Raw genomic sequence first — 25,372 nt, 5'->3', positions numbered from 1 at the left:
CTGCAACTTTCAAATCTTGGGCTACATTGATTAAAATGTACGCTGTGACATCAATATTTAGTCAATTGCTACAAACGAGGTGTCAAAATGTGCAGAAATAAATAATTCTGCTTCCAACGCATTTTACAGATTTGTAATACAATAGCCCCCTTTTGAATAATGGTCATTATTTAAGGGGGTTAGTTACTTTTTTTGAGATGTTTATAATAAAGCATGTAGGCCCCTAGTTGATACTTGCCTTAAAGAACTACAAGTAAAATGTATAAATGTGTGTTAATCCTATTGCACCAGAGACTATGCCTACAGATGATTTGTATAGATATTGTGTAAATCTGATATAACTGGAGGTAATATAGCACTTAGATGAAGTATAATGATGTATGACACAATTCACTCTCATCAGATGTGTCCACACAAATGCTGAAAATTCAAGGCATTGCGTGGGAAGTTTAAGGTCTTATTTAGGGTTTCTGTAATGGACAGTGACTGCCTGAATTTTTTTCTGGGGGATGGGGCAAATTAAGGCTGTTTAAATCTGGAGAGGACACAAATTTGACAAATTAGCCATTTTGCCCCTAAAAATGTAATTTTTAATGAGTTTTGACTGGAAGAAACTAATGGAACCTTAAGCTTGGGGGTGGCACCACCACTTTCATCCCCAGAAAAAAGGCTTATAGAGGAGATGATTCCCCCACATTTTGGCACAGCCATTATTGTGACACTTGACATGGTTGTGGGAAATGGATCAATTTGGGATAGGTCCATATTATACAAATATTGACTGCTATGAGGGGCATGGTTAAAATTATAGGCCCAAGGTAATCTCAAAACAATGACTATGCCCAGGCGAGCCGAGGGGCATAGTCATGGTTTTGAGATCACCGCTGGCCTATAATTTTAACCATGCCCTAATAAAAAGCAGTCAATATTTGTTTTATATACCAAATCTTAAGATTCTTGTCATCTGTTTGATTAAGCATCGATTTTGGGAAGAGAAATTAATAGTTTCAAAGTTTAACGGCACACAGATTACAATCTGCGTATGTATGCGTAATTATAGCGCGTGAAAACATTAACGCGTGCGTAATATCATTTTACGCTGGGAAAAACGCTCAGTTTGATCGTGACGCACGTGACCGGTCCATAGTTCATTTCCATGGACCGGTCCATAGTTCATTTTGCGGGCATAGTTAATTCAATGACTGCACTTTCAACCAATCAGATGACAGGAATCTATATATGAGGTATATAAATCCTTATGTCCTTGACTGGTGTAACTCCAGTTAGTGCGACAATGACTTTCGCTAATTTTGGGGTTTCCGTGGCCGTGGTCCTATCAACATAACTTGAGATGTAGGTTGTTTACTTCTGAAATATTGCATGCTCTAAAGCTCACATCTTCAGCTTGTCAGAATACTTTGACTTCAAAGGAAATTGTAGCACAATTTTGACTAAATATCTAATTGATTATGAAAATAGGACTCAAAGCTTGACCTCTTTGTCTGTGTCTGCCTCTCTCTTCTCTGTATCTGTTGTCACTTTGTCTTTGTCTTGTTCTCTCCCTTTCTCTTTGTTTCTGTCACTTGACCTCTTTGTCTGAAAATAAGACTCAAAGCATTTTAGGTAAACTAAAGTTAGAGTTATAATAACAACTGTTGAGATTTAATGAAGTAACCGGTACCGAGTTGATTTTGCATATGAATTTGTGGCATTTCAGAATCTCTACTGCAATATGAGTTCTTTTTCAAAATTGTACTGTATATTTACAAAAAGAGGTAGGCCTACCATAGCAATTAAATTTAGGTAATTAACAAATACACATCACTCTTTCACGTTATTTTGTATCATCATGTTATTTTGTAAATATTCTGTAAAAATTGTAAATATCATTGTATGAGGGCCTGCTTGGAAAACAGTGCTTGCCACTGAAGTAGTTTAAATCCTGTAATAAAGATTTCACAAATAAAAAAGCCGCCAGCACATTGGATAAAACTTGTAAGACACCCTGTTAATAGGCTATTACCATTGAAATCCATACATCCCGTATGGAAGACATGAACTTAATCTTCCACACAGGGGATGTAGATTTCAAATGGAGTCACCCATTTAGGTAACCCCATTTGAAATTCCCTCCCCCTGTGTGGAAGATTAAGGTCATGTATTCCACATGGGGTGTATGGATTTCAACTGAAATAACCCAATTCTATGTTTCAATGAGGTAACAGGTTTCAGGTAGCCTTTATAAATTCCCTATTATCTTAAATGCACAGTCTCAACACTATAAGTTCAATTAGTATTAGCAGCAGTGTGGGTGTACGCTTCTCATGTAGCCGTTTCATCACACTTGACATGAATTATGTGCACAATACAAGTGAGGCCCACAAGGCCAACCCAGGCGGCCTGGTACTCGGACAAGATAACAGGCAATTTGGGCAGCCATGTCATCCATCTTCATGTGCACAATACAAGTGAGGCCCACAAGGCCAACCCAAGCAGCCTGGTACTCGGACAAGATAACAGGCAATTTGGGCAGCCATGTCATCCATCTTTTCTTTTAATATCTACTCTTTAATTTTATCTGCTAAAGATAGTTATCATAGTTACTTGTTATCTACTGAAGATGACAATTAAATTAAATCAAAATGCTATCTACTGTAGATATCCCTTAAAGTAAATGCTATCTACTGAAGATAGCCCTAAAGTAAATGCTATCTACTGAAGATAGCCCTAAAGTAAATGCTATCTACTGAAGATAGCCCTAAAGTAAATGCTATCTACTGAAGATAGCCCTAAAGTAAAATGTTATATACTGCAGATATCCCTTAAAGTAAATGCTATCACCTACTGGTAATATCCCTAAAGTAAAATGATATCTACTGCAGATATGCCTTAAAGTAAATGCATTCTACGGCAGATATCCCTTACATTAAATGCTATCTACTGAAGATAGTCCTGAAGTAAAATGCTACCTACTGCAGATAGTCCTGAAGTAAAATGATATCTACTGCAGATTTCCCTTACAGTAAATGCTATCTACTGAAGATAGCCCTGAAGTAAAATTATATCTACAATCCCCGAAAAATGTCGTTGAAACGCTTTAGGCATCTTGAATGAAATCCAAAGTGTATATTTAATGTGGATAAAAATGTTCAATATTTGGAATTAGAAGAAAGCTGGGCCATCAATTAACACTTTTTCCTTCCCCACCCCCATCATTCAATGTTGCGACACTTTGGAGACACGCTGAACACATGTGCACGTTTCAACATTGCACGGGGAGTGGGGACTAATTTTCCCTAAAGACGCTTTAATGTTTCAAGACATATTTCGGGATTGTATGAGGCAAACGCTAAAATTAACATCTGATTTTAATCTTTTGGCTATAACTTTAAAACTACTTGATAGAATCACTCCAAATTTTCAATGAATATTAGTTAGTGCATAAGCTATGATATGGGTATAAAATAAAACAACTAATTGTATCAATTTTGACTATATCGCCCTGCACTACAAGCAGGTTGCACCCCCACCTGTGTATGTCTACAATCATAGATTGAATACAATAACGCTCTTTTCAAACATACTAATCTTACAGATGTGAGTGATCAGCATGATATAGTTCAATGCATAGGTAACACGAGAACGCTGCAGTGCAGGGCAATATAGTCAAAAACGACCTTTTTCACCTTTTTTTTCAGACCAACGCCTTCTTCCGAGCAAAAAACAAAACAAAACGAACCAATAACAAAATCGCATTAGTACGCTTATGAAGTAGGCCTACTCATGCAGAGATATCTTTAAAATTGATATTTTATTTGCGTGAAATGGTAAAGTGCGATTGTAAATCGTCCCATTGAATCACATAGTGATTTGACGGTTTACCCTAGCCTAATACTGAATATTAATACAAGGAGTTTCTTTAATTTAGAAATGGTAAACCGTTGACAAAATTCATAATTTAGGCCGATTTGGTGTCAACTTTTATTTGTAAAGTGTTTTGTTTGAAAGCTTGTTAAAAACTACATCTAATTTTACTATTTTACGTTTTGTTAGCTCTAACATTATTTACATTTTACTGATTTTAGCAAATGTAAATCGTCTGTCGAGATTTACCATTTTCATAATCACGAGAATGCAATGCGCACCCATATATCACGGAATCCCGTAATTATTTCAACATGACAGCGTGGTGTAATGGATAGTGCTTCAGACGGTGAAACGGAAGGCTATTGTTTCGAGCCTCAACAGTTTCACCTTTTTTTTTTCTTTTTTTTTTGTGTGTGACTTATTCAAACCAGTAAACTATTCTTCTGTATTCATGACAATTGACATTGTGAAACACGAAAATAAGTTTTAAAGCCCTAATTTATCTATGCCATGATAATTGATTTTATTTTAATTGTAATAAAGACACAAATAGATCCGGACATCTTTAAAGGTTATGAATATGGGCACTATAGCAATTGTAAGATAAACTATTCTTCTGTATTCATGACAATTGACATTATGAAACACGAAAATAAGTTTTAAAACCCTAATTTATCTATGGCATGATAATTGATTGTTTTTGTTTTAAATTGTAATAAAGACAAACATAGATCCGGACATCTTTAAAGGTCATGAATATGGGCACTATAGCAATTGTAAGATACCCCCCACACACACACACCCACCCCCACCCCGTGCAAATTTCATACGTTTCATAAGTATTTTACTTATAGAGTGCTTGCACATAAGGTCATTAGTTCAAATCATCTCCTCTATAGGCACGCTCCAGAAGATATGCAAATGGATGGAGTACAAAAGAATTATTTGACCACTACCTAAATAAAAGATGAGTTGTTTTATTTTGTGCCCACATCATAGCCTATCTATTAATGAATAGTCATGGAAAATTTTTCACGCGGTACCTATGCATTGAACTATATCATGCTGATCACTCACATCTGTAAGATTAGCATGTTTGAAAAGAGCGCTATTGTATTCAATCTATGATTGTAGACATACACAGGTGATGGGTGCAAGCTGTTTGTAGTGCAGGGCGATATAGTCAAAATTGATACAATTAGTTGCTTTATTTTATACCCACATCATAGCTTATGCACTAACTAATATTCATTGAAAATTTGGAGTGATTCTATCAAGTAGTTTTAAAGTTATAGCCAAAAGATTAAAATCAGATGTTAATTTTAGCGTTTGCCTCAGACAATCCCCGAAAAATGTCGTTGAAACGCTTTAGGCATCTTGAATGAAATCCAAAGTGTATATTTAATGTGGATAAAAATGTTCAATATTTGGAATTAGAAGAAAGCTGGGCCATCAATTACCACTGTTCCCTACCCCACCCCCCCATCATTCAACGTTGCGACACTTTGGAGACACGCTGAACACATGTGCACGTTTCAACATTGCACGGGGGAGTGGGGGGACGAATTTTCCCTTAAAGACGCTTTAATGTTTCAAGACATATTTCGGGATTGTATGAGGCAAACGCTAAAATTAACATCTGATTTTAATCTTTTGGCTATAACTTTAAAACTACTTGATAGAATCACTCCAAATTTTCAATGAATATTAGTTAGTGCATAAGCTATGATATGGGTATAAAATAAAACAACTAATTGTATCAATTTTGACTATATCGCCCTGCACTACAAGCAGGTTGCACCCCCACCTGTGTATGTCTACAATCATAGATTGAATACAATAACGCTCTTTTCAAACATACTAATCTTACAGATGTGAGTGATCAGCATGATATAGTTCAATGCATAGGTATCAAGCGTGAACGCTGCAGTGCAGGGCAATATAGTCAAAAAACGACCTTTTTCACCTTTTTTCAGACCAAAGCCCCCCCTTCCGAGCAAAAAACAAAACAAAACGAACCAATAACAAAATCGCATTAGTACGCTTATGAAGTAGGCCTACTCATGCAGAGATATCTTTAAAATTGATATTTTATTTGCGTGAAATGGTAAAGTGCGATTGTAAATCGTCCCATTGAATCACATAGTGATTTGACGGTTTACCCTAGCCTAATACTGAATATTAATACAAGGAGTTTCTTTAATTTAGAAATGGTAAACCGCTGACAAAATTCATAATTTAGGCCGATTTGGTGTCAACTTTTATTTGTAAAGTGTTTTGTTTGAAAGCTTGTTAAAAACTACATCTAATTTTACTATTTTACGCTTTTGTTAGCTCTAACATTATTTACATTTTACTGATTTTAGCAAATGTAAATCGTCTGTCGAGATTTACCATTTTCATAATCACGAGAATGCAATGCGCACCCATATATCACGGAATCCCGTAATTATTTCAACATGACAGCGTGGTGTAATGGACAGTGCTTCAGACGGTGAAACGGAAGGCTATTGGTTCGAGCCTCAACAGTTTCACCTTTTTTTTTTTTTTTTTTTTTTTTTACTTATTTAAACCAGTAAACTATTCTTCTGTATTCATGACAATTGACATTGTGAAACACGAAAATAAGTTTTAAAGCCCTAATTTATCTATGCCATGATAATTGATTTTATTTTAATTGTAATAAAGACACAAATAGATCCGGACATCTTTAAAGGTTATGAATATGGGCACTATAGCAATTGTAAGATAAACTATTCTTCTGTATTCATGACAATTGACATTATGAAACACGAAAATAAGTTTTAAAACCCTAATTTATCTATGGCATGATAATTGATTGTTTTTGTTTTAAATTGTAATAAAGACAAACATAGATCCGGACATCTTTAAAGGTCATGAATATGGGCACTATAGCAATTGTAAGATACCCCCCCACACACACACACACCCACCCCCACCCTGCTCAAATTTCATACGTTTCATAAGTATTTTACTTATAGAGTGCTTGCACATAAGGTCATTAGTTCAAATCATCTCCTCTATAGGCACGCCCCAGAAGATATGCAAATGGATGGAGTACAAAAGAATTATTTGACCACTACCTAAATAAAAGATGAGTTGTTTTATTTTGTGCCCACATCATAGCCTATCTATTAATGAATAGTCATGGAAAATTTTTTTTTTGGTACCTATGCATTGAACTATATCATGCTGATCACTCACATCTGTAAGATTAGCATGTTTGAAAAGAGCGCTATTGTATTCAATCTATGATTGTAGACATACACAGGTGATGGGTGCAAGCTGCTTGTAGTGCAGGGCGATATAGTCAAAATTGATACAATTAGTTGCTTTATTTTATACCCACATCATAGCTTATGCACTAACTAATATTCATTGAAAATTTGGAGTGATTCTATCAAGTAGTTTTAAAGTTATAGCCAAAAGATTAAAATCAGATGTTAATTTTAGCGTTTGCCTCAGACAATCCCCGAAAAATGTCGTTGAAACGCTTTTAGGCATCTTGAATGAAATCCAAAGTGTATATTTAATGTGGATAAAAATGTTCAATATTTGGAATTAGAAGAAAGCTGGGCCATCAATTAACACTTTTTCCTTCCCCACCCCCCATCATTCAATGTTGCGACACTTTGGAGACACGCTGAACACATGTGCACGTTTCAACATTGCCCGGGGGCGTGGGGGGACTAATTTTCCCCTACAGACCCTTTAATGTTTCAAGACATATTTCGGGATTGTATGAGGCAAACGCTAAAATTAACATCTGATTTTAATCTTTTGGCTATAACTTTAAAACTACTTGATAGAATCACTCCAAATTTTCAATGAATATTAGTTAGTGCATAAGCTATGATATGGGTATAAAATAAAACAACTAATTGTATCAATTTTGACTATATCGCCCTGCACTACAAGCAGGTTGCACCCCCACCTGTGTATGTCTACAATCATAGATTGAATACAATAACGCTCTTTTCAAACATACTAATCTTACAGATGTGAGTGATCAGCATGATATAGTTCAATGCATAGGTATCGGTGAACGCTGCAGTGCAGGGCAATATAGTCAAAAACGCACCTTTTTCACCTTTTTTCAGACCAACGCCTCTTCCGAGCAAAAAACAAAACAAAACGAACTAATAACAAAATCGCATTAGTACGCTTTATGAAGTAGGCCTACTCATGCAGAGATATCTTTAAAATTGATATTTTATTTGCGTGAAATGGTAAAGTGCGATTGTAAATCGTCCCATTGAATCACATAGTGATTTGACGGTTTACCCTAGCCTAATACTGAATATTAATACAAGGAGTTTCTTTAATTTAGAAATGGTAAACCGCTGACAAAATTCATAATTTAGGCCGATTTGGTGTCAACTTTTATTTGTAAAGTGTTTTGTTTGAAAGCTTGTTAAAAACTACATCTAATTTTACTATTTTACGTTTTGTTAGCTCTAACATTATTTACATTTTACTGATTTTAGCAAATGTAAATCGCCTGTCGAGATTTACCATTTTCATAATCACGAGAATGCAATGCGCACCCATATATCACGGAATCCCGTAATTATTTCAACATGACAGCGTGGTGTAATGGACAGTGCTTCAGACGGTGAAACGGAAGGCTATTGGTTCGAGCCTCAACAGTTTCACCTTTTTTTTTTTTTTTTTTTTTTTTTGTGTGTGACTTATTCAAACCAGTAAACTATTCTTCTGTATTCATGACAATTGACATTGTGAAACACGAAAATAAGTTTTAAAGCCCTAATTTATCTATGCCATGATAATTGATTTTATTTTAATTGTAATAAAGACACAAATAGATCCGGACATCTTTAAAGGTTATGAATATGGGCACTATAGCAATTGTAAGATAAACTATTCTTCTGTATTCATGACAATTGACATTATGAAACACGAAAATAAGTTTTAAAACCCTAATTTATCTATGGCATGATAATTGATTGTTTTTGTTTTAAATTGTAATAAAGACAAACATAGATCCGGACATCTTTAAAGGTCATGAATATGGGCACTATAGCAATTGTAAGATACCCCCCCCCCACACACACACCCACCCCCGCCCCGTTCAACTTTCATACGTCTCATAAGTATTTTACTTATAGAGTGCTTGCACATAAGGTCATTAGTTCAAATCATCTCCTCTATAGGCACGGTCCAGACGTTATGCAAATGGATGGAGTACAAAAGAATTATTTGACCACTTCCTAAATAGACGATGGGTTGTTTTATTTTGTGCCCACATCATAGCCTATCTATTAATGAATAGTCATGGAAAATTTTTTCACGCGGTACCTATGCATTGAACTATATCATGCTGATCACTCACATCTGTAAGATTAGCATGTTTGAAAAGAGCGCTATTGTATTCAATCTATGATTGTAGACATACACAGGTGATGGGTGCAAGCTGCTTGTAGTGCAGGGCGATATAGTCAAAATTGATACAATTAGTTGCTTTATTTTATACCCACATCATAGCTTATGCACTAACTAATATTCATTGAAAATTTGGAGTGATTCTATCAAGTAGTTTTAAAGTTATAGCCAAAAGATTAAAATCAGATGTTAATTTTAGCGTTTGCCTCAGACAATCCCCGAAAAATGTCGTTGAAACGCTTTAGGCATCTTGAATGAAATCCAAAGTGTATATTTAATGTGGATAAAAATGTTCAATATTTGGAATTAGAAGAAAGCTGGGCCATCAATTAACACTTTTTTCCTTCCCCACCCCCATCATTCAATGTTGCGACACTTTGGAGACACGCTGAACACATGTGCACGTTTCAACATTGCACGGGGAGTGGGGGACTAATTTTCCCTAAAGACGCTTTTAATGTTTCAAGACATATTTCGGGGATTGTAGTCTAGATATGCCTTAAAGTAAATGCTATCTACAGCAGATATCCTTTAAAGTAAATGCTATCTACTGAAGATAGCCCTGAAGTAAAATGATATTTAGTCTAGATATGCATCAAAGTTGCGTGATATCTACTGCATATATCTACTGAAGTGAGTGCCATTTAATGCCGTTAAAGTAAACTGCTATCTATATACCAAAGTGAATATAGCCAATATTAAGTAAATTTTGTCAATAGATATCTGCAACCTGTTTCTAGTCTTATAGGTGAGCCCCCTAATCTAGTTAACTGGTTGATCAGCCAAAACACATTAGTTAATTAGTACATAACCCAAAATGTCTGGTCATAACGCATGCGGAGATGCACACAGAAAGCACAGATGCTAGGGCCGTAGGGAATTTGTTGAATGGAGTTGTCAAAATCATCTATGTCAGAAAACCTAAACTTGTGAACTCAATGGAATGAACACCTTTATATATCTGAGATCTGTCTCATAATGGTTTTACCCATTATGTATTAAAGGCACTATCAACGACATCCACAAAAGTCTACAAAATGTGGACTTTGTAGGAATAACTTATAAATGAAGGATGACTCTTTAAAATTGTCATCTGGTGTTTTTTTTATTCATATGAAAAATTAACCAAACAGAAAGTAGCAGCGCTGACAAAAGTGAAGCTCCATTCATTTGCATATTGACTTACTACATGTCACATGTTATCCTTATTAGGTCACATGTTATCCTTATTAGGTCACATGTTATCCTAATTAGATCACATGTCATCCTTATTAGGTCGGTTTTAGTCTTCACTTGCTGAGTTTATCAGCATAGCTGTACTTTTTACACAAATTCCAAAAATCTGAATTTTTATGATAAATTATAGGCTCTCTGAACACCAAATTATTGATCAGTGCCTTTAAGTAATCCATAGTAAAGGTACGTGCACTCTTTACTTGGCATAATCTTAATGTGTTCCTGTCATAAATCCCTGTTACTTAAGATGTGTGGGGATCTTAAACCTTTACCAAGAAGTGGATCTGTACTAAAGTGCAGTTCAATCACATTATGCTGATGGGTACTTACATAGGCCTATGCAGAACTTATTCAAACTGCTCCTTGAAGAAACTCATTGTGATATAGTAGCTCAGCCCACCCACCCCATCTCAACAACATTGCGGGCTTTATAAGTTAAGGTTAAAAGTGAGCTGTTGTAGACTGCTTATCTAGAAAAATAGCCTGTTAAGTAAAATTTTAGGGGTCTGAGCTTTCGATCCTATCAGGATCTTTATCAAAGGCAAAGTGACAAGACAACACACAAACATACATATATAGCTAAGTTAATTTAACTTGATCACAAATTCCAAATTACCTTACCAATTCCCCCTTGATGTACTCAAATGAGAGGCCTCCTGTTCAACTCCCTTCATTGCAAAATTCTGCATGCACTGCTATGTTAGCATACCTAATGCAATGTATAAGAAACAACATGATTTCATATGTCAGAAGACTCAATACCGTAAAAACTCAATTGTTAGCATATGTGCTTACTATTGAGTGCTTTTAAAACATGCAAACATGTAGTGCCCAATCCATAAAAGTGTAAAGGGTTTTGAGCAAATCATCAATACACATAGTTACATACGAACAAGAAAACATGCAAATTTGTGTCTCAACCCCATTAGTTGAGTTGGTAAAGTGCTGGACTTTGGTACAATTTCATGTTTTCAAAAGTGCTTGATAATAAGCACATGTGCTAACTATCAATTTTTTATGGTAGTTTAAGACAAAACAGTGCCAAGGGTACAACATAGCCTGCACTGATTTCAAGATGAATAAGACTACTCTAAGACAATACAAGGCCAAGGGTACAACCTAGCCTGTGCTAATCAGGAGATGATCCTGACAATATATTAAAGATGAGAGGAGGAAATTAAGAGACAGAGCGCTGGCTACAAAAGAGAACAAAGATGTGACTAGATGAAAGATGACAGACCCAGACTAGACTTAGAGCAAGATCCTCCTTAAAGCATTAGACTTATTGTGATGGGTTGGTAGCTTAGATTAAGTTAGACCTGTGGCAAGTCTTGTATAAAATGATTTTGTCAGCAGGTCGCTAATTATTATGGTAGTATTGCAGATCATTTGACCATTGCTGTTTTGTCATGAGAACTACCTGCCAATTGGCCGAAAAGAAGTTTTCATTATCAATCGGACCAATCAGCAACATTGTTAGAATAATTTCACCACGCAAAAAAATTGGGGTGAATTATTTGCAAAGCTCCATTCTGATTGGAGATTAAAGTAAAGATATCATGTAATTGACCAATCAGAGACAATGTTAGATGGGCAGGTAGTTCTCATGGGGTTAAGAGCATGATGAATGCATACTATCATGTCATGATTTGTCACTGACTTGAATGCAATCATTTTCAGATGTAAGGAACATATAATGTTGCAAGAAATTTCTTATTATTATACTGCTAACAAATAATCAATTGTGTCACTACAAAGTGAACCAATTTAACAATCTACCGTGAAAATTTGTTAATGTAAAAATTTGTTAACATGGCCAAAAAGTCCCATTTGTGAGCGTAGCGAGGGAAAAAATAGGGGGTTGTTATGCCTTTTGGTCCAAAAAGGTCCAAATTTGGGGAAAAAAGTCCCACTTTTTCAAAACTAGCCCTCCAAATAACTCCTGGTTACAGGCCTGCAAGGTAGATAGATTAGTTAATACAATGTGAATGTAAATGTTAGTAATTTACTTGATTACCATGGTTACGGTAATTAGGAGGTAGATTTTATTCTCACCTCTAAAATAACACACAACTTTTGACTAGCTTCAAATGCCCCTAAGTTTTCACCTCAGCTTCACTTCACTTGCAGAAGTGAACCTTCCCGAGTATCAGCGTAGATGTAAGACTGTGTGAAACCTTGGTTGAAATGAAATGCTTATGATCTCTCTCAGTGGCAGTGGATTCAAATTGCTATTTGCTGGTATCTTTTGGTGAAGCCAGGGATGTGAGGGTAGACTCACATCAACTCACATCCCTGGTGAAGCACATATAAAATCAGTAACATTTATGATGAATTATGGCATACACTCTTACAGAGGCTGACTTCTATGCATATTTTGATAAAAGGTTTCACAGTTTTTAAACATATACCAGGCTGTGATTTTCTGTTTTTGTGTTCCCAGGTCTCTTGGTAATCACTGGGATGTCAAATATGAAATGCTCTGGAGATTGGATATCTGAGTGATCAAACCCATGCTTATAAAAATAAAGGCATCCATGTCAAAATGTCATGTCATCAAGCAAAGTGAGGTGTGGTTTTGTTAGAATCAGTTTCCATTTTTTAAATATTCCCATCATATTTTATAGGCTACAATGAGGTGCATACTCCATCAAAATGAGATGTACCTTAAGGGGGTACTACACCCCTGTGGTAAATTTGTGACTATTTCTGCATTTTTCTCAAAAAATAATAACACACTGGTTATAAAAGTTATGTATATTATTGGGGCAAGGAATCCAATTACTACACTGAAATTTCAGCGACTCAAGTCAAGCGGTTCAGTATATATGATAGGAAACGAGGTACATCCTTGCGGTACCTTATTTCTTATCATAAATAACAAACCGCTTGTCTTGGGTCACTGAAATTCCAGTGTAGTAATTGGATTCCTTGCCCCTATAATTTACATAACCTTTGTTACCACTGTGTTATTAGTTTTTGAGAAAAATGCAAAAATAGACACAAATTTATCGAGGGGTGTAGTACCCCCTTAATGCTCTGTGTGCCGGCCATATAGGCTTCAACATAAGAAGTCCCCCCAAGTTTTGAGATATTTTTTCAAAATATCAAGATAGCTCTTGATATTTTTTCAAAATATCAAGAGCTATCTCAAGAACCACTGAACCAATACTAGGCTTGTTTGTACTCATTTTAATGCATTTTTCATGCTGATTCCAAATTTGGTCATAAAAATTCACATTTCTGACATTTTTAACTTTTTAATTTTTTTTTTAAACTTGTCGTCTGCAGTCGACACCCGCGTGAAGAGAGTTAATTCCTGTGAGATCACCACTTCATCTTGATGAATTCATTAAATGGAATTCTCTTTATATTCTATACTTTTTACTGGTTTTTGACTTGTTTGCTTTAATCCCATGAGTACTACCTGCTGATTGGTTATAAGAAGACTATTATGATTTATTGAACCAATCAGCAACATGGTAAGAATGGTGGGTGAGGCTTAAGGCCAGAGTAATGGAAGACACATTCGTCCACGACCGAATTTGAGATTTTTTGATATTTATCAACACTAAGATGTATTCTTTCACTTGAAACTGATAAAATACCAACTTGCTAATATTTATTCGTATTTTTGCCTGATTTATTTCACTCTTTTCAACTCTAAAAAGTCACATGGCTCAAGACAGCTTAGTAATTGGCGGAAATAATGAGTCAGAAATGCTTGTGAATGCGTAAATATTGTGATTACGCAGCAGCAGTCAAGGCGCATTCGGTATGTTGTTAACGCCAGCAAATGTGGTGTAAACAAAACAAAAATTTGCAGTCAAAATGCCACTTAGATTTTTTAATTATTTTGAATTTTGGCGCACTGAAAGCAGAGATTATAGATTCATTGGTGCAAAAAGATGCATATTTAGACCATACACCAGATACAGCTTTTACAAGTGTGAAAGTCTTACCGTTTTAAAATTTAAGGACGTTTTGTGCATAATTTTGACATTTTTTTACTAAAACGTCGATTTCTCAGAGTTCACTTTTGACAATATTGCACGATTTTTGTGACAAGATAACTCAAAAAATATGCAAGCAAAGGGTAAACTTTTTGCACTATCCTTTAGAGTACATCAAAGTCTAGGGAAGGTTTTTTCATTTTTTCAAAATATTTGTTTTAAACAAAAATATACACCATTATGTGCAATTTTTAACTTAATAGAGTGACAAAATGGCTTTTTTCACATGTTTTTTTTCAATATTTTGAAAAAAGAGACGAATTTCAAAAAAATAAAAAACCTTCCCTAAGTTCATGTCTCTTCTTCATGAAAAGCTAACTGATTTTTTTTTACTCCGAACGGATTTTTTTCTAAGTTGTCACAAAAAATTGGGGTAAAAAAGTGAATTTTTGTGATTTTTTCAAAAACTTGAGATTTTTGAACAAATCTGACGTCACCGTGATATTCCTTGGCTCATTTCCTTTCCAAAAATGTATAGTTTTTTATACTTTGGACATACAATTCAGAAATAATGAAGCTCGAAAAGGTCCATGTTCTCTCCCATTACTCTGCCCTTAACCCCATGAGTGCTACCTGCTGATTGGTTACAAGAAGACTATTATGATTTGTTGAGCCAATCAACAACATTGTAAGAAGGGTGGTAGGGCTGAAGAGGCTGAACCCCATGAGTACTACATGCTGATTGGTTACAAGAAGACTATTATGATTTGTTGAGCCAATCAACAACATGGTAAGAAAGGTGGTAGAGCTCAAGTGGATTGACCTTAAATTTTAAGAAGCTCTATTTTAATTGGTCATTTAGTTGAATATATTATATAATTAACCAATCAAAGATGATTTTGCAAAATAGTCCTAAAAAGATACCTTTTAGACAAAAGTCCACTTGTGCCACAAAACATGCACTTTTTTGTAATGCCACATGAAAAGCAAAGAGCACTCAAACTGAAAAATTGGCTATGCATATTTTTCAGCATAATAATGTTAAATTTATTGTCAAATTAAAATTAAAATTTGCTGGACTGACATTTTTCAACAAAAATTATGCAATTAATTTCCTGATCAACCAAGATGCTACAAATCCACAGCAATATCCACCAAAAACCAATATATTTTTCCACAGAAGTAAAATGATATTATTATATTGTTATGAAAGTATACTTAAATCCTCTGAAATCTTTAGGGGGAAAAGTACTATATCTGTATTACTTGCACATGAAATATCTGAAAGTTAATTCCCATTTCTATTCTGTTTGATATGATATATTATGCATATCTTAATGTAAAATCGTAGATGAAGAATTTATTAATCTCATCCATTAACTCCCACTGTTCTTACACCCACATGTGATATATAGACTAATTCTCTGTAAGTGACATATAGAAAGACTGTCCAATGTTCACACTTGAAGACATTAATGTAAATTGAAATGAAAAATGGATTTCTTAAAACATGGTTTGATTCTTTGATTTTAGATATTCATTTTGCTGATGCTGATTATGTTGTGAATGCTTTGTCATCAGTAGTGTAGCCACTGAAAGAGAAAAGTACCCAGTGACAAAAAATGAAAGAGAAAATCGGTGCAGGCTACCCATATTTTTCAAAGACTTCATGTACAGTATTTTTTGCTCCCCCCCTCCCCGTATAAGGAAACTAGCTACATGGCTATGCCCCTGATTGCCATGCTGATAAGGCCATCAACATTTTTTTCTCTGTGGTGTTTTTTTTTTTTTTATGTAACAGACACTCAGTGTTTTTTTTTTTGTTATTGAGGAAGTAAAAAGTGAACATTTTGAAAAGTTGTCAAAAAAGGATATAATTTCTTGTTTGTTATGCCCTTGCTCAAGTAAAAAGGAAAACATTAGTAATAATGAAACAAATTTATCTCCGATAACATACGGTGACATTGCTGTGATTGTCAGGAAGAGCTAAGAAAACCAGTAAGACCACCAGACAGTCTTTCCAAAAACACAAGTTATGTTACATAAAAAAAAGAAGATACACTTTAAAAAGTTACATACAGAAGATCATTTCTTGTAGAAAACAAATTACCTAAAGGTTCCCCAAGTTACTCATTAGCACATAAATAGATTCCAACATCTGGATTTTGATGAATCTGCGGGTGTGTGGTCAGGCAAACCAGGGCATGTAATGGTGCGGAATTTTGAGTATGTGTCACAATGTTGCAAGATACCTGCAAATCAGTTGTCCAATTTACCTACATCATGCAATCTAACCATCCAATTATAGTTATTCTCAAACTTACATTACTTGAACTACATAAGGCCAAAAACATTTGCTTGTCCTTGCCCGACGACCCTAATCTTAAAAATTGGGCGTTTATTGTGCAAAAGAATACAAATCCTAGTCATGAAATTTCCAGAAGTTTTTGTTTCTTTCAGAATCTTTGACATCCTTTGAAGCAATTTCAGGTAACCCTATTTGAAATTCACACTCCCTCCATGTTGTCCATAGGTGTGTATGTATTTAAACTGGAATATCCCATTGATTGTCTAGTCTATTCACTAACAAAGATATTATGTAACAATTTTATGGGTTAAAAATGTATAAAATGTCTCAAGTTTAAAAATGATGGCATTCAGTGGTGAAGCTAGACTTTTTGCAAATAAGGGGGAAGCTGGGAGAGGGTTAATACAGTGTCAGATGGGATGAAACGTGGACCTGCTCTATTCAGTATCAAAGTTACGTAATGTTACTATGTCAATGGGATCACGCGCTTGAGTAATGAACCACGATCAAAACAATCACCACACAAAGTATATGGCACTCAAAGGCATACCAAAATAGCGTGATCCGGTAACCAAGAGAATTATGTAACCACTTCGATGCTGAATAGGTACCTGCAAATCTACAAGCTCATTGAGGGCAAGAATACAGACTGAGGGGGCTTAAGTCCCCTTCCCTCACCACCTCCCTGGTTATGGCATTGTATGCGCTTCAAATGTTATTTGAATAAAAGACATACTGAGTTGGCATGTGACATTGTTTTGTGTACATCCATCCATTTAACCCCCTCAGCAGTACCTGCCGATCTAACATTACCTCTGATTGGTCAATTACATGATATCTTCATTTTAATCACCAATCAGAATGGAGCTTTGCAAATAATTCACCCAATATTTTTTTGTGTGGCGAAATTATTCTAACAATGTTGCTAATTGGTTCAATTGATAATGAAAACTTCTTTTTGACCAATCGGCGGGTTGTTCTCATGGGGTTAAGTTGCAAATCAAACAGATGTCATCATTTGGCCAACAAAATAATGACCTTCCTTTAATTTTGTTTTTCATACATCATTATCATTTCATCAATCATTTTGGATCAGTACTTCATCATATCTGACACAATGCATCTTTAATGTTTACACTTTATACCATGCTTACTACTTTGAAACCCGACACCTTTTATGTTAGCGATTCCACATCCAGCCCACCGGTCATACTGGTCAGTTATTCATGTTCATGTCCATAGTCACGTTCATAGTCATGGGGTTGCCACAATGCCGGTCAGTGAAATTCATGTTCACGTTCATGGTCATAAGGTCTTTATGCAAATAGTACAGTTTGCCATAGGTGGTTTTCTTTAAAAGCCATACTACAATCCCGGGTATAATTTGTGCCAGGCAACCCTGGATTTGTACCAGGATTGCAACACAAAATTACATATTAGACATGACTGGACTGTTTAGTACCAGAATTCTGGGCTGGGTTATGATCTTGGTAAGTGATATATGTTAAGTGCGATTGGCAATTTCTGCCAAGGAACAAATAGGGCCTACAGGGTATTCCAAAATGATTAGGAATGCACCGTTTGACTTGGGAGGGGGTAGAAGTTGGAAGTTCAGGAAATTGCTGTTTTTTCGCCTGTATTGGCCAGGTGTGTATTTTTTGTTTTTTTGTTTTAATTTTCATGCATTATTGTATACACAGTTAGGTGGTTTTTAGTGGTTATTGATAGTGAGAATTTTTTTGTTTGTAGTGGAGGAAGATTTTTTCTTCAAAAGCTTCCAGCATTTTTGATAACCATTTATGGTCAATCTTGCATTTGCAAACGATCTTAACACCCTCCTTGATTGGTTCAAAATTGGACACAATATTCTTTTTGACCAATTGGCAGGTAGTTCTCATGGGGTTAAGTCAAACGGTACATTCCTTAGTACCAGAACATACCTTACCACAACCTTTTCAAAGACATCTCGACATCATAAGTTGATAGCAGAGCTGTTTTAATCATGCACTGTTTTAAGGTAAGGAAAAGATATTGATATCATAACCATGGTAACCATGTTGATAGTTAAGTAAATTTCAAAATAAGGACACTGCCACAAGGATACCATTTTTGGAACACCCTGTAAAATACTTGGAACTCTCCCTCAACATTGATGTGTTAAGGTCCGTTCATACTACCACCGCATTTGCGATGCGTTGCTTTGCAATGCGGTGCGTTGCCGCACTGCATCGTACTGCAAACTACTGCATTGCGATATCACAATGAAGTTAAATACATTTTAACTTGGAAATGCGACGAGTTGCGTTGAGTTGCGGCAAAAGTAATCGATATATCGGCATCGCAAAGCAACGCATCGCAAATGCGGTGGTAGTATGAACGGACCTTTAGGTAGCAATAATGTCCTATATAAATACAATTTCCAAAATCCAGTCATGGCTATATTATGGTTAAAAGCTTTTCACAACGTCAACATATTGGAGTAATTCATAGTCATGTAGTAAGGTGACAAATAAGCTTGTTATATGGTGGATTTGCAGACAGTGTGGCAGTGTACACTTGTTTGGCACCATAGACCTAAGATAGTGAGTTATCTGGTGATGGCTAGGACAAGATACAAGAATGATAAGGCTGGGTTATTTATTAAATTGGTAGAAGGAATTTGAAATCGGTTTACATCTGCAAAATGGACAGCATAAGGATGGAGCCAGTGGCGGCGCTACTGGGAGGGGGGATAAGGGGGCACTCCCCCCTCAAATATTTTTCTTCCTCCAAAATTACGCAAATTTCCACTTTGTGCAACAATTTTGCGCAAAATTTGTCGATCCCCCCCTGAAATTCACTTTGCATCCACTCAATGTCCCACAAAGTTTTTTGAAAGATTTCTTCTTTAAAAGATTTCTTTATAATTTTGTTCATGTTCAAGGAATCTCAGTACCTCCAAATAGAATTGCCTACCAATTCATGAAAAACACAGGTTGGTTCTTGTTCGGAGAAGACTGGCTTCTAAAGTTAAAATGAAAATAATGAGAAATTTGGGGTATGAAAATGTGTTAACATTATGACTCATGACTGCACATTGTGAGCATACCTACCTATATGCCTGCAGCATGACAGGTATAAAGACAATATAAGCTCATCAAATTATCCTCATCAAAATTGACATAACTCCACCTAAATCATTGTAATCATTACAATACACTCATCGCATTCCATCAGTGAACGATCAAATGCAAGAAGAATGATTAGAAATCATATACTCTACCCAAACATTGTCATTACCCACAAATAGGCTTTCTTACCAAACATGGGCAAGTTTTTCTGTGGGTTTTGAGTCATTTTTGTATAGAATTCTCCTCCTTAATGTTGTGATAACGAAGGAATAGCAGGGTGGGTTGGAAGAACTAGAGCAGGTGTGTTTTTACATGTTTTAGAATTCAGGTTTAGAATGGAATTCTGAAGAATCAAAAATGAAGAAAGGACTAAGTTTTTCTACAAGCTTCAATAACACTTGAAAGTGATTCATTGTGATTTCATCAATGTCATTAAGAAAATGGGTGGATTTGTGGCACCAAGATTTTAATTGATTCTACGTAAGTACTTCCATTTTGCCAAATGACTTGAAAAGTGGTATTTAAATTTCCTATTGTATGCTTGAATCTTGAAGAGTTCAACAATTTATTGGTTTTATTTGATAAAATATGCACAATAAATTTCTTTGCAAGGTCTTTTTGCTACTTTGTAAGGTGATTAATGTAAAAGTGGTTATTGCATAATTAATTTTTCCGGCTATAGCAATTAAAAAATATTTGCTTCCTTTTAATTTCACTTATTTCAAGATTTATAAAAATATCCTAAATAAACCCTTTTGCCCTCTGTTAATTCAAGTACATACATAGTGTACATACATTCAAATAGAAAACTTCCAAGAAATAAAATGAGTATGAACATGCCTAATATCGATTCAGGGACTTTCAGCTTTGAGATATTGACAATCAGCAAAAATATAATTATGCAAACTTCATGAAAATACGGATTACAATAACGTGGAAAGAATCATGCAAATTGCTTTGGTACATTTTAGTACTAGGACTGCCAGATGCAAAAATGTAAATTTATGTAAGGAGTCAAATTCAAAAGCCTTGTTTAGAGGATTTGCATAATTGATAGAGCAGTACAGATTCATACCAAGAAAAAAGGAACTAATTACATAACCTGAAGTCTCATTAGTACAGTAAGTGTTGTTTACGTACGGCACTGCAAGCTAATAGTGCTTATATGTGAATAAGTTCAATGAAATGTGTGGGTTCCATTTAAACCATTTCAAAGCTAACACCTCGAGTACAAAGAATCAAATGTGTGTTGTATGAAAGAAAGCATACTTGCAGATTTGTGCATTATGGAATGGTGTTATTCCTGCTTGCATAGTATGGTAAGCTTCACAAGAGTACTGTATAGGCTAATAATACTCTCATATAAGAATGTTAAGTTCAATGACATAAGAAGGTTTGTGCATGACACTTCCAAACAAGGATGATGTTTGACATCTAGGGTATACAGAATCGTATATATGCCAAATGATGGAAAATGTTCTTGTTGAATCATAATGGAATGATGGTATGCCTGTGTACAGAGTAGCTTCACAAGAGTAGTGCGGGCTAATAATGCTCTCATAGACAATTGTTAAGTTCAACAAACAAACAAACAAACAAACAAACAATGATTTCAATAGGCTTCTGTGTGAAACTTCAAAGCAAAAAATTATATTTGATACCTAGAGTGCACAGAATCATGCGTATGTTGTATAGAAGTTGTACTTTTTGAAACTTTGTAGTGCATGATGATGCTATCGCTGTTTGCTCAGGGTAGCTTCACAGCAGCAGCCTTTCTATGTACATTGCACATAAGAAAATAGGAAGAAATTGGTTATTCCTGTTGATATCGATACACCCCCTATGGAAAACATGACCTTGATCTTCCAAAGAGGGAGTGCGAATATCAAATGGGGTTACCTGAATGGGTGACTCCCATTTGAAATCTCAACCCCCGATTAAGGTTATGCCTTCCATAGGTGGTATATACATGTATATCTCAACTGGAATGGCTCCATGTAGATCTAAGGCTCTTACATAGGGGGTGTATGTATTTGAACTGGAATAGCCCGTTGGTAGGGTGCTACTTAAAGAGATTCATGGCTCCATGTAGATCTAAGTAAGGTTATGCCTTCCATAGGGGGTGTATGTATCTCAACTGGAATAGCCAGTGGTAGGGTGCTACTTAAAGAGATTCATGGCTCCATGTAGATCTAAGTAAGGTTATGCCTTCCATAGGGGGTGTATGTATCCCAACTGGAATAGCCTGTTGGTAGGGTGCTACTTAAAGAGATTCATGGCTCCATGTAGATCTAAGGCTTACTTTCAAAACAATCCCTCTCCATCATACTCGGAGCTGTTGACACATGTTTTATTCATGATGAAAAAGATCACTTCCTTTACATCTTCAAGATGAGATGAAGAACCCAATAAGACGGCGAATCTTAATGCTCTGCGTGCTAGCCATGCACTTCAACAGAAAAAGTTGAAGTTTTGAAATATTTTTTCAAAGTATTAAGAGCTATCTTAAGAACTACTGAACCAATACTAGGCTTGTTTGTACTCATTTTAATGCATTTTTCACGCTGATTCCAAATATGGTCATGAAAATTTACATTTCTGAAATTTTTGAATTTTTAAAAAAATTTTGAAACATGTCGTTTACAGTCGACACCCGCAGTGAAGAGAGTTAATTGGCACAGGGCTTTACGCCACATTGGATGTGATCAAAAAACAGCTCTCTAAGGTAGACTGTTAATAGGCATGCATACAGGAAGCGAATCGGGGTAGGTAACTAACGAGCAAGTTCTAGCTCATTTAACAGCCTATTAATGCTACCAAAATCTGGGCTTCATTGCCAGTTACTCAGGGTCGTTGTAGTTCCCCTTGTTGCATTCAGTAAATATTCAAAGTTGAGCAGAAGTATGGAATTTCTAACATGTAAATATGAATTATTGTTTGAAAGTAAGTATGTACTGATACTTTAATCATTTGCATATCTGGATTGATTTGCTTCTTTGCGTTTAAGCATGGGGATTAATTTTGGGATTTTTGGTAAAGTTGGGATAGTTTTGGTAAAAAAGTACCAAAGCGACCATTTTCTGGTCAAAATTAGCCCTTTTATCCAATGGCAGATATTTAGGTAGATTTTTTTCTATTTTAATTTGCCAGATTCAATTTTTGAAGGATGCTTGGAGGAGGGGCATCTAATTATTAGTAACAATACTACAAAAAGTACATATTGCTCTATGATCATGTCAGATGAATGGTACGCTATTGGCTGATTGAACTTTGTAGGGACCAATGCATGAACCTTGAGGAACTCCATACCTTTCTTTCACCACCACCAATTCTTTTAAGAAGATGCATAGTTTTGGTGTGATATCAAATAGATCTAACCACTTTCTGTCTCTTATTTTACCATTGCAGGCCATTGCCATTTGATCTTCAAATGCACTAGGAGCTGGTGTTGCAAGGTTCTTGTCCAGGTAAGATATGTATTATTTTGACTTATAACAGAAACAGTCATTGGACAGATTCAGTGAAATATTATTTGCTTACTCTGGGAGATATCGTTTCTCATCATGAATATGTATGTAACCTTAGAATTGTAGTTGCCACCCAAACCCTTAAACCAAACTTAACCCAAATCTTGTAACCTTAATACTAGTGCTTTACCTAGCCTGAATTCTAACCTTAATATCTGACCCTAATCCTAACCCTAAAATCTAGTCCTATTCATATCTTGCCTGTGGCATACCAGCTGGGGGAAGGGGTCCCCACCCCTTGATGCTTGCAGTTGTACACTCTAAATTACAAGGATTTAAAAATAAATCCTTAAGACTGTAGTTAGGGACCAATCAATTTTAGATTTAAAATTAATCTTATAGATTTGAATTTTAAATCTTAAAGATTTAATTTTAAATCTTAAAGATTTAATTTTAAATCTAGCACTTGATTGGTCCCTAACTACAGTCCCTTGGGATTTATTTTAAATCCTTGAAATTTAGAGTGTAGGGCTTTTTTTTGGTGACTAAAAACTAAAGTTTGGTCCCTAAAAACTAGGTGTAACCCCCGCCCCCATCTCACCGTGATAAAATCCCAGGCATGCCACTGTATCTTGGGGTAGCTATACAGCTATTCCAAAGTCTTGCTAAATTAAGAACATTGTGCTATTGTGTTTCTAGCTATAATTTTGGTAATCAATTACAATTTCAATGATACATGTAGTTTTTTAAGTTGTCATTTTGAAAATAACTGGCCCTATATTTGTATTTATCCACTTTGTAAAACCCCTTCCTTAATCATGATTAAAGCAATATATATTTTAAGGGGCAGGTGGTATAACATCATCTGTAGAATGACTGTTTCTTTGCAAGTGACTTTACCAATGGTATTGATGTTTCAAATGTATTCAATATCATTGCCCTGACATTACCGCTGTACTCAAACTGATAAATCAAAACTTACAAGTATTGATTAATTACTGAATATCATATATAATTTCTTTATGACATTCATACAGAATGCATTTCATCAGAATGTTAACCACCTGAGCACTACCTGCCAATCTAACATTACCACTGATTGGTCAATTACATGATATCTTCACTTTAATCACCAATCAGAACGGAGCTTTGCAAATAATTCACCCCAATTTTTTTGTGTGGAGAAATAATTCTAACAATGTTGCTGATTGGTCCAATCGATAATAAAAACTTCTTTTTGACCAATCGGCAGGTAGTTCTCATGGGGTTAAATATAATCAACAAGATATAATATGAACGGATATCAAATGATGTTGTTACTTATATCAATGGACATACCGTCCAACCTTGCGGTCAAGCAACCTGACCACTGTCAAGTTTAATTCACCACCTGACACATGAATCCAGTCAAACACACCGTAACAAAACCTCAATGTGCAAAATTATTAGACATAATCTTTCTCCTTTGAAAAGAAAACACCATGTTGAGTTTCTTTTGACTGGTTGATAAGCTTACATAGAATTTGATCAATGAACATGTAATATCTGCGAGGCATAGAGCTAAATATGGGGACTTGGGTTACAAACAGTGAGAAAGAACATTTGATACATAAAGAGTTGATATAAATATAGAATTGTCGTGTGATTGGAACGTACATGGATTTTTACTGCAGTAGCTGCCATATGTATTTGATCTGACCTTTGAACTTGTCACTCAAACTTTGGTGTGTATTATTGAATAAAAAACATTATAAAATTAACAGTGCTCGATAACTTTTTTAATGCTTTCAATAACTTTTATATCTCAAATTAGTTTGTAATAACATATTTAAGCTACATGATCCCCAAATCTTCAATCTTGCAGTAGCTATTTCTGTGAAAATCCATGGATGCCAACATTTTGTCTTTTTGGGCATTTAAATAAGTGAATGCATATCTAGTTACTTTTACTGATTTTCAAATTCAAATTTATAAATAAGGAATACAAAGCTGCACAAGGCAGCTATC

The 25,372-nt window shown here is 35.3% G+C and overlaps 1 protein-coding gene across 1 annotated transcript in view; it reads left to right on the top strand.

Annotated features, from left to right (window-relative positions):
* LOC140142142 (thrombospondin type-1 domain-containing protein 7B-like) overlaps window positions 1-25,372 on the top strand; it is a 240,153-nt gene that overhangs the window by 71,642 nt on the left and 143,139 nt on the right. The window contains exon 4 of the mRNA XM_072164108.1: window positions 23,307-23,365. The gene's annotated coding sequence lies outside the window, so the exon portion shown is untranslated. The remainder of the gene's footprint in view (window positions 1-23,306; window positions 23,366-25,372) is intronic.

Source organism: Amphiura filiformis, chromosome 20 (genome assembly GCF_039555335.1).
Source record: "Amphiura filiformis chromosome 20, Afil_fr2py, whole genome shotgun sequence".
In the NCBI taxonomy this organism is placed as follows: domain Eukaryota; kingdom Metazoa; phylum Echinodermata; class Ophiuroidea; order Amphilepidida; family Amphiuridae; genus Amphiura; species Amphiura filiformis.
Note: the sequence above shows the minus strand (reverse complement) of the source record. Positions and strands in the feature narration are given on the sequence as shown.